The sequence below is a fragment of the Oncorhynchus mykiss genome, chromosome 3 (assembly GCF_013265735.2).
Source record: "Oncorhynchus mykiss isolate Arlee chromosome 3, USDA_OmykA_1.1, whole genome shotgun sequence".
Lineage (NCBI taxonomy): Eukaryota > Metazoa > Chordata > Actinopteri > Salmoniformes > Salmonidae > Oncorhynchus > Oncorhynchus mykiss.
Window position 1 is genome coordinate 38,222,313 of NC_048567.1, and position 11,646 is coordinate 38,233,958.

Here is an 11,646-nt window from a genome sequence, read left to right on the forward strand (position 1 = left end):
TTTACTTCTCTCTGGAGAACGGCATTATACTCATCTGCTGTTTTACAAACATTAGCTAGAGTAAAGCTGTGTGTTAGTGGTGTGGAAGTAATTACTGAAGCCAAATGAAATGGTGTTAGATTACATACATACTAAAGAACTTCTCAGACAATTCTCAGTGAAAATAAGAAGAATAGAATAGACTAAAGGCTGATCAATCTATTGCAGATAGGGGATTTCCCACAGAGCACTTGATGTGTGTGTGTGTGTGTGATCTGCATAGCACACATGTTAGAGCAAGGTACAAAAAGGGCTTTAGGAACTGGCAGCACAGTTTATAAAATATTATATTCACTGTTTAGTATGCATTTGTATACAATATAAAATAACAGTCTCAATCAAAAGTCATATTTTATCTAACAATATTTGATTTACTTACAGGCCTATTCCTTTCCCAATGTAGGAGTAACAAACGGGGAAAAACATTATGTATGATTGGGTAAATACTGGTATTAATAGAGTAATACAATTTCTTTCCCAACAAAATTCAATAATAGAATATAAAAAAAATATATATAAAAAAAATGTATTATTACATTTGAGTCATTTAGCAGAAGCTTGTATTTATTTGGTTTATATTAAGTGCCCTGCTCAAGGGCACATCAACAGATTTTTCACTTAGTGTGCTTGAGGATTTGAACCTGGTCCAACGCTCTTAACCGCTAGGACAACCACTACCACATTATACAACTCACTCTACATCATTATTAGTCTTTAACAATACTCCATAGGTAATTCCACTGGTAGTTATTCTGGTAGGTAATTCCAATTGTGGTTTAATATATATAAGAGCAGATCTGTGTCCATACTTTTATTACTGACGATTTACAACATTGTCGTCCTCTAATCCAAACGTACAAAATGCACAGATGCCTCTACTCTACAGTTTACCATTGCCATCTGGTGGGTATGCTATGCACCTGCCACATTGATGTCTAATATTGACTTATATTGATCTACGCTTCATGATTTATGAATTTCCATACATTTCTTTACTGGTCAAAAACATGGTTAAGTTCAAAATCACAGTAACACTTTATCCTAACTATTTATAGATAGTATACATACAATCAACAAATAGTTCATTTATTTGTAAACATTTAGAGTCATTACAACTCATGAGCATATATTGTATTTATATTAATTTATAAAGCACTTATAAGCATGTCTAAGCATTTATAGAACTGACTTAATAGTGAAAATGATTTTTATAAAGTGCTACCGACATCTCAAATGTATTTGAATGGTGATCCCCTCATTAAGGACTGACTGCTTGACTGTCACGGAGGGTTACCTTTTACCCGGTGCCATTTATATCCTGGAGCATCTGAGCATCCAAGCGGCCCAACTGGCGTACTTGGCCCTGGGTCTTCCTCTATGGTGAATGTCAGCCGAGCCCTCCCACAGATCCCCAATATTACAACTTTAGAATATGCCTAACAACTGGACCATAGCTCAGAGGAAATGCCAGAATGCCAGCATGTGTTCACCGCATCACAACCATCCAAATGCAATCTCTCTCTTGTGGTCATGGACTAATATGACCAACCACAAGGGTGGACAGAGAAGAAAGTAGCAGCACATGCATATTTAAATGGGATACTGGAGACAGTGCTATATGATATGTCAAGATGATACAGTATGTCTTTGAAATGGCATGATGTCTGTTAAGAGTTGTTTTTTTATTGGCAAATATAAAAGGTTTGTTGTGAATGTACCATTCAGTGTATATATACTGTACATACATTACTATTTCATTATGTATATACTGTACTGTATGACAATAACCAATTTGAAATCCTATTCAGAGACATAATGCATTTACTTTTTTGAGGGGGCACTTACGGCAAAACATTTTTTATCTTTGAAGTAATTCCGTATAAATGAAACAATATCTTCCATATTTTCAGCATAATAGTTGTTTCAATGGGCATAACTCCACTTATTCTGTGATCAAAAATCTACTATTTAAATATATACTCCATTGATTTTTAAACTTTTTCTATTGAAAAGTGATATCCCAAGTATAAATACAATAACGGGACAAATAATTGTTTAACAAAGTCATGTTTTCAAGGAAAATTCAAGGAATAGGATATTCAAGTAGTTGTTCTGATGGGAATTTGTGATGTCATCGACCTCCCCCATTTGATTGAGGAACAAAATAAAATAAAATAGGAGGCCCACCCCCACAATGTCATCACATACCTGTACCACCTTTAGTTAAATAAATCAGGTGTTAAATGAGGTGAAAAGGAGTCTGAGGTGCCACTTGAAGTACAGTAGCATATACATTCCTGCATCAAAAATAAAATGAAAGGCTATTTTATTTCACCTTTATTTAACCAGGAAAAACCTATATTACAATGGCGACCTGATACTGTTGTGCTTATAATCTATTGGCATGATGCTGACATGACAGTAATGTTGCTGAAGAGACAAGGAGAAATGTATGTATCATCAAATAAACAAAAAATATTTTGAAACTGTACAAATGAAACAACCAGCATTGCTCACATTTTGGCATGACCTCGAATGTTGAATTGGATATTTGCGAGGAATGGTTCTTAGAGTAAACTGTAGGCTACAGCATGTGCAATCCTGACACACTTTTCATAAGGATAGTGTTCAGAAGGTGTGAAAGCTAACCATTTCTCTGTCACATGCTACAGTGCCTTGCAAAAGTATTCACCCCCCTTGGCGTTTTTTCTATTTTGCTGCATTACAACCTGTAATTTAAATATATTTGTTATTTGGATTTCATGTAATGGACATACACAAAATAATCAAAATTGGTGAAATTAAAATGTAAAAATAACTTGTCTCAACAAAAAAAATGTATTAAACTGAAAAGTGGTGGGTGCATTGGTATTCACCCCCTTTGCTATGAAGTCCCTAAATAAGATCTGGTGCATACAATTACCTTCAGAAGTCACATAATTAGTTAAACAAAGTCAACCTGTGTGCAATCTAAGTGTCACATGATCTGTCACATGATCTCGGTATATATACACCTGTTCTTAAAGTGGTGTCTGCAACACCACTAAGCAAGGGGCACCACCAAGCAAGCGGCATTGTGAAGACCAAGGAGTTCTCCAAACAGGTCAGGGACAAAGTTGTGGAGAAGTACAGATCAGGGTTGGGTTATAAAAAAATATCAGAAACTTTGAACATCCCACGGAGCACCATTAAATCCATTATTAAAAAATGGAAAGAATATGGCACCACAACAAACCTGCCAAGAAAGGACAAAAACTCATGGACCAGGCAAGGATGGCAAGGATGGCATTAATCAGAGAGGCAACAAAGAGACCAAAGATAACACTGAAGGAGTTGCAAAGCTCCACAGTGGAGATTGACATATCTGTCCATAGGACCATTTGAAGCCGCACAGAGCTATGCTTTAAGAGAAAAATAATCAAACACGTTTGGTGTTCGCCAAAGGCATGTGGGAGACTCCCCAAACATATGGAAGAAGTTACTCTGGTACTAAAATGTACCTTTTTGGCCATCAAGGAAAACGCTATGTCTGGCACAAACCCAACACCTCTCATCACCTCAAGAACACCATCATGGTGGTGGCAGCATCATGCTGTGGGGGTGTTTTTCATCGGCAGGGACTGGGAAACTGGTCAGAATTGAAGGAATGATGGATGGTGCTAAATACAGGGAAATTCTTGTGAGAAACCTGTTTCATTCTTCCAGAGATTTGAGACTAGGATGGAGGTTCAACTTCCAGCAGGACAATGACACTAAGCATACTGCTAAAGCAGTAAAGGTTTAAGGGGAAACATTTAAATGTCTTGGAATGGCCTATTCAAAGCCCAGACCTCAATCCAATTGAGAATCTGTGGTATGACTTAAAGATTGCTGTACACCAGCGGAACCCATCCAACTTGAAGGAGCTGGAGCCATTTTTCCTTGAAGAATGGGCAAATATCCCAGTGGCTGGATGTGCCAAGCTTATGGAGACATACCCTAAGAGACTTGCAGCTGTAATTGCTGCAAAAGGTGTCTCTACAAAGTATTTACTTTGGGGGGGTTAATAGTTTGCATGCTCAAGTTTTCTGTCTTTTTGTCTTATTTCTTGTTTGTTTCACAATAAAACATATTGTGTATCTACAAGATGGTAGGCATGTTGTGTAAATCAAATGATACAAACCCCCAGAAATCAATTTTAATTCCAGGTTGTAAGGCAACAAAATAGGAACAATGCCGACCGAGGGGGTGAATACTTTCGCAAGCAACTGTAGTTACATACTGTTAATTCAGGGACATGCAGGAGATGATACCTTTACAAAGTTGCTTTATGACACACAGTGCACTGTAGACATTTTTAAATTGGCTTGTACAGTAATGTACAGCATTATTTTAACAGGAGTGAGTGCAACCCGCCTCACCCAATGTGGCGTGGATTTTTCTTTTTTTTCCTAAAGTATTTATATTTACTTCGGATCTGGAATCCCTCAACTGAAGCTAGCCAGCTAACTACCAGCTATCAGTCAGCAAACCATTGCCAGCGGTCATCAGCTAACCTTCAGCTCGGAAGGCTCTCGTCAGTTTGAACAACGTGACTCTAACCAGAGCATAACGGACCTGTTATTTTTATCCCCGGATTCCTAACGCAAACAGAACATTTTCATCTGGATCTTCACAACTAGCTAACCGCAATCCCGGATGACTACTCCTGGTTAGCATTTCCATCCCAGAGCAAGCACAAATTAGCTTGAAGCTAGCCCGGCCAGGGCTCCTGTGCTACCACCGAAGCATACTCCTGGGCTACAATATCCGGACCCCTTCTACAGCCGGTACGGGGCATGGAACCCCGCAGATCCCCTACGACTGGAATACCGACATAATCTGCCCGAGGACTCAGGCGTGACGCCAGCTGAAGGCCCATTATGCTCACCAGCTAGACCTGCTAGCTACCTAGAGCTACTTGGAACCCTACTAATTCCATGACTGGTCTATCGACGTCACCGAACGAAGAGGCAAAAACAGACTTAGCCCCATCACAACGTCCCCCAAAGGCTAACTTTCTAGCCACTGCTATCTGCTTGCTTGCTAACCCGGTCGGCTAACTGCTAGCCCTTGCTAACTGCTTGCTTGCTAACCCGGTCAGCTAACTGCTAGCCCCTGCTAACTGCTTGCTAACCCGGCCTGCTAACTGCTAGCTTGCCCCGGTCTACTAACTGCTAGTTTCCGGCCCTGGCCTGCTAACTGCTAGCTTACCTGCCCGGTCTGTAACTGCTAGTCCATGCTAACTGCTTGCTTGCTAACCCGGCCTGCTAACTGCTATCTTGCCCCGGTCTACTAGCTACTAGCTTGTTTAGCCCCGGCCTACTAACTGGTAGCTTGTTAGCATCGGCCTGCTAACTGTCTGAATCGCTGTATCCCCAGCCAGCCCAACCACTCACTGGACCCATATGTTCACTTGGCTACGCATGCCTCTCTCTAATATCAATATGCCTTGTCCATTACTGTCCTGGTTAGTGATTACTGCCTTATTTCACTGTAGAGCCTCTAGCCCTGCTCAATATGCCTTAACCCGGCCATCCTACAAACTAAGCTTGATGCCATGTTGTTCTACCTCCTACATATGCGATGACATCACCTGGTTTAAACATCTCTAGAGACGATATCTCTCTCTTCATTACTCAATGCCTAGGTTTACCTCCAATGTACTCACATCCTACCTTACCTTTGTCTGTACACTATGCCTTGAATCTATGCTATCGTGCCCAGAAACCTGCTCCTTTTACTCTCTGTTCTGAACGTGCTAGACGGCCAGTTGTTATAGTCTTTAGCCGTACCGTTATCCTACTTCTCCTCTGTTCCTCTGGTGATGTGGAGGTTAATCCAGGTCCTGCAGTGCCTAGCTCCACTCCAACCCCACAGGTGCTCTCATTTGTTGACTTCTGTAAACGTAAAAGCCTTGGTTTCATGTATCTTAACATTAGAAGCCTACTCCCTAAGTTTGTTTTACTCACTGCTTTAGCACACTCTGCCAACCCAGATGTCTTAGCCATTTCTGAATCCTGGCTTAGGAAAACCACCAAAAACCTTGAAATTTCAATTCCTAATATAACGTTTTCCACGAAGATAGAACTGCCAAAGGGGGCGGTCTTGCAATCTACTGCAGAGATAGTAATACAGAACTCTGCAGGCTATCTAAGTCTGTACCCAAACAATTTGAGCTTCTACTTCTAAAAATTCACCTTTCCAGAAACAAGTCTCACTGTTGCCTCTTGTTATAGACCTCCCTCTGCCCCCAGCTGTGCCCTCGATACCATATGTGAATTGATTGCCCCATATCTATCTTCTGAGCTCGTGCTACTAGGTGACCGAAACTGGGACATGCTTAACACCCCGGCCATCCTACAAACTAAGCTTGATGCCCTCAATCTCACACAAATTATCAATGAACCTACCAGGTTCAACCCCAAATCAGTAAACACTGGCACCCTCATAGATGTCATCCTAACTAACTCGCCCTCTAAATACACCTCTGCTGTTTTCAATCAAGATCTCAGCGATCACTGCCTCATTGCCTGCATCCGTAATGGGTCTGCGGTCAAACGACCACCCCTCATCACTGTCAAACGCTCCCTAAAATACTTCTGCGAGCAGGCCTTTCTAATCGACCTGGCCGGGGTATCCTGGAATGACATTGACCTCATCCCGTCAGTAGATGATGCCTGGCTATTCTTTAAAAGTGCCTTCCTCACCATCATAAATAAGCATGCCCCTCTACAAAAATGTTGAACTAGGAATAGATTTAGTCCTTGGTTCACTCCAGACCTGTCTGCCCTTGACCAGCACAAAAACATCCTGGCGTTCTGTATGAGCATCGAATAGCCCCCGTGATATGCAACTTTTCAGGGAAGTTAGGAACAAATATACACAGGCAGTTAGAAAAGCTAAGGCAAGCTTTTTCAAACAGAAATTTGCCTCCTGTAGTACTAACTCAAAAAAGTTCTAGGACACTGTAAAGTCCATGGAGAATAAGAGCACCTCATCCCAACTGCCCACTGCTCTGAGGCTAGGAAACACTGTCACCACAGATAAATCCACTATAATTGAGAATTTCAATAAGCGTTTCTCTACGGCTGGCCATGCTTTCCACTTGGCTACCCATACCCGGGTCAACTGCCCGGCACCCTCCACAGCAACCCGCCAAAGCCCCCACCATTTCTCCTTACCCAAATCCAGATAGCTGATATTCTGAAAGAGCTGCAAAATTTGGACCCCTACAAATCAGCCGGGCTAGACAATCTGGACCCTCTCTAAAAATATCTGCCGAAATTGTTGTAACCCCTATTACTAGCCTGTTCAACCTCTCTTTCGTATAATCTGAGATTCCCAAAAATTGGAAAGCTGCCGCGGTCATCCCCCTCTTCAAAGGGGGTGACACTCTAGACCCAAACTGCTACAGACCTATATATATATATATATATATATATATATATATATATATATATATATATATATTACCTTTATTTAACTAGGCAAGTCAGTTAAGAACAAATTCTTATTTTCAATGACGGCCTAGGAACAGTGGAACCTGTTCATATCTATCCTACCCACCATCGATAAGAGACATTACTGTGCAGCCGTATTCATCGATCTGGACAAGGCTTTCGACTCTGTCAATCACAACATTCTTATTGGCAGACTCGACAGCCTTGGTTTCTCAAATGAGTTAGCCTGGTTTACCAACTACTTCTCTGATAGAGTTCAGTGTGTCAACCCGGAGGGACTGTTGTCCGGTCCTTTGACAGTCTCTATGGGTGTGCCACAGGGTTCAATTCTCGGGCCGACTCTCTTTTCTGTATACATCAATGAGGTCGCTCTTGCTGCTGGTGATTCTCTGATCCACCTCTACGCAGACGACACCATTCTGTATATTTCTGGCCCCTCCTTGGACACTGTGTTAACTAACCTCCAGACGAGCTTCAATGCCATACAACTCTCCTTCCGTGGCCTCCAACTGCTCTTAAAAGCAAATAAAACTAAATGCATGCTATTCAATCGATCACTGCCCACACCTGCCCGCCCGTCCAGCATCACTACTCTGGACGGCTCTGACTTAGAATACATGGACAACTACAAATACCTGGGTGTCTGGTTAGACTGTAAACTCTCCTTCCAGACTCACATTAAGTATCTCCAATCCAAAATTAAATCTAGAATCGGCTTCCTATATCGCAACAAAGCATCGTTCACTCATGCTGCCAAACATACCCTCGTAAAACTGACCATCCTACCGATCCTCGACTTCGGTGATGTTATCTATAAAATAGCCTCCAACACTCTACTCAACAAACTGGATGCAGTCTATCACAGTGCCATCCGTTTTGTCACCAAAGCCCCATACACTACCCACCATTGTGACCTGTACGCTCTTGTTGGTTGGCCCTCGCTTCATACCTGTCGCCAAATCCACTGGCTACAGGTTATCTACAAGTCTCTGCTAGGTAAAGCCCCGCCTTATCTCAGCTCACTGGTCACCATGGCAGCACCCACTCGTAGCACGCGCTCCAGCAGATATATCTCACTGGTCACCCCCAAAGCCAATTCCTCTTTTGGTCGTCTTTCCTTCCAGTTCTCTGCTGCCCATGACTGGAACGAATTTCAAAAATCTCTGAAGCTGGAGACTCACATCTCCCTCACTAACTTTAAGCACCAGCTGTCAGAGCAGCTTACAGATCACTGCACCTGTACATAGCCCATCTGTAAACAGCACATCTATCTACCTACCTCATCCCCATAATGGTATTTATTTATTTATTTAGGTATCTCTACCTGCACACTCATCTTCTGCCAATCTACCATTCCAGTGTTTAATTGTTATATTGTAATTACTTCGCCACCATGGCCTATTTATTTCCTTAACTTACCTCATTTGCACTCACTGTATATAGACTTTTTGTTTTAATTTGTTCTACTGTATTTTTGACTGTATGTTTTGTTTATTCCATGTGTAACTCTGTGTTGTTGTATGTGTCGAATTGCTACGCTTTATCCTGGCCAGGTCGCAGTTGCAAATGAGAACTGGTTCTCAACTAGCCTACCTGGTTAAATAAAGGTGAAATAAAAATAAATAAAATAAGTGAAAATGTGTGTGTGTGGGGGGGGTGTTTGCTCGTGCGTGCGTGTGAATGCATGCACGTTTTTGTCTCTGTGTGTGTGTTTGGGTGTTTTGGGCAATTAACTGTTCCCTCAACCTCAAGTTTGTTATGCTGTGCCAACACATGGTCATACCTGTGTTTCCTGTTTCAACAGGTTACACTAATGCTTACCATTACTCAACTGCCACAAGTCAAGTGTGTGGTAACTGAATCTAACATGTTACTTTTATTATCTTAACTACAGATGATGAATAAAGCTGTTGCCTCAGATGCACTTAAAAACGTACACAAACCTTCAAAGTCATGCGTAGGATTAAAGATTTTTCAATGGTCAACTATGTTAAGTCTTGGTCTATTACAATACAGGACAAAATAGACTACAGCCACTGAGATATATGCTGAGTATACAAAATATTAAGAACACCTGCTCTTTCCAACATGGAGTGACCAGGTGAATCCAGGTAAAAGCTATGATCGCTTATTGTTAAATCCACCTTAAATCAAATCAAATCAAATGTTATTTGTCACATGCGCCAAATTCAACAGGTGCAGACATTACAGTGGAATGCTTACTTACAAGCCCTTAACCAACAATGCAGTTTTAAGAAAAATAAGTGTTAAGTAAAAAATAGATAAGTAAAAAAAAATAAATAATAATAATTAAAGAGCAGCAGTAAAATAACAGTAGCGAGGCTATATACAGGGGGTACCGATAGTCAATGTGCAGGGGGGCACAGGTTAGATGAGACAATTTAGATAATATGTACATGTAGGTAGAGTTAATGTGACTATGCATAGATAATAAACAGAGAGTAGCAGCAGCGTATAAAGAGGATTGGGGGTGAAGAGGTCCTAGATGGCAGGAAGCTTGGCCCCAGTGATGTCCTAGGCCGTATACACGACCCTCTGTAGTGCCTTGCGCTTGCAGGCCGAGCAGTTGCCATACCAGGCAGTGATGCAACCAGTCTGGATGCTCTCGATAGTGCAGCTGTATAACTTTTTGAGGATCTGAGGACCAATGCCAGATCTTCTGTCTCATGAGGGGTAATAGGCTTTGTCATGCCCTCTTCCATGACTATCTTGGTGTGTTTGGACCATGATAGTTAGTTGGTGGACACCAAGGAACTTGAAGCTCTCAACCTGCTCCACTACAGCCCTGTCGATGAGAATGTGGGCGTGCTTGCTCCTCCTTCTCCTTTGTCACGTTGAGGGAGAGGTAGTTATCCTGGCACCACATGGCCAGGTCTCTGACCTCCTCCCTATAGGGTGTCTCATCGTCGTCGGGTTTACACTGCATCGGCAAGATAGAACAGCTGCCTCCAGTAAGTTAAATGCAGATTCAAACAATTAAACAGTAGCTAGGGATAACTAAAAAAGCTATCACATATGGCGGTCTGTGTATATTTGTAAACAACAGCTGGTGCATGAAATCTAATAGTAAGGAAGTCTTGAGGTTTTGCTCACCTGAGGTAGAGTATCTCATGAAAAGCTATAGACCACAATATTTACCAAGAGAGATTTCATCTATATTTTTCATAGCTGTCTATTTACCGCCACAAACCGATGCTGGCACTAAGACCGCACTATATGAGCTGTATACGAGCATAAGCAAAAAGGAAAAAAACTCATCCAGAGGCAGTGCTCCTAGTGGCCGGGGACTTGAAGGCAGGGAAACTTAAATCCATTTGACCTCATTTCTATTAACATGTTAAAGGTGCAACCAGAGGGGAAAAAAACTAGACCATCTTTACTCCACACACAGAGATGCGTACAAATTCTCCACCACCGTCCATTTGGCAAATCTGACCATAATTCTAACCTTCTGATTCCTGTTTACAAGCAAGAACTAAAACAGGTAGCAATGCACTCTAGGGACTCCTTGTGGCGGGCCGGGTGCATGCACCCTGACTTTGGTCGCCAGTTGTTCCTCTGACACATTGGTGCGGCTGGCTTCCGGGTTAAGCGAGCGGTGTGTCAAGAAGCAGTGCGGCTTGGCAGGGTTGTGTTTCGGGGGACGCGTGGCTCTCAACCTTCGCTTCTCCCGAGTCCGTACTGGAGTTGCAGCGATGGTACATGACTGTAACTACCAAGTGGATATCATGCAATTTGGGAGAAAAAGGGGTAACATTTATAAAAAATTAAAATAGGAGTGTCTGCTAAATGACCTACATTTAAAATGTACAGTTTAACAGACTGAACAACTAACACGAACATAAGGGATGGTTTCCCGTTCACATATAGAAGGAACAGTTTGAAACAAGCACATCTCCTAACAAACTGACACATTAAATAAACAAGCATTCATCATCACATTTCACACTTTATAGGCAGTTTGAATAGGCTAGGGACTAAAAAGCACTGATGCTGGTTTGAATACTACTTGAATAGAGAGGAGGAACTTGTTGGATTGATTCTGTACAGGCCCTCAAAAAGCCTGGAGTCACAAGAGGAACTACTTGCTGTACTGCTGAATCAT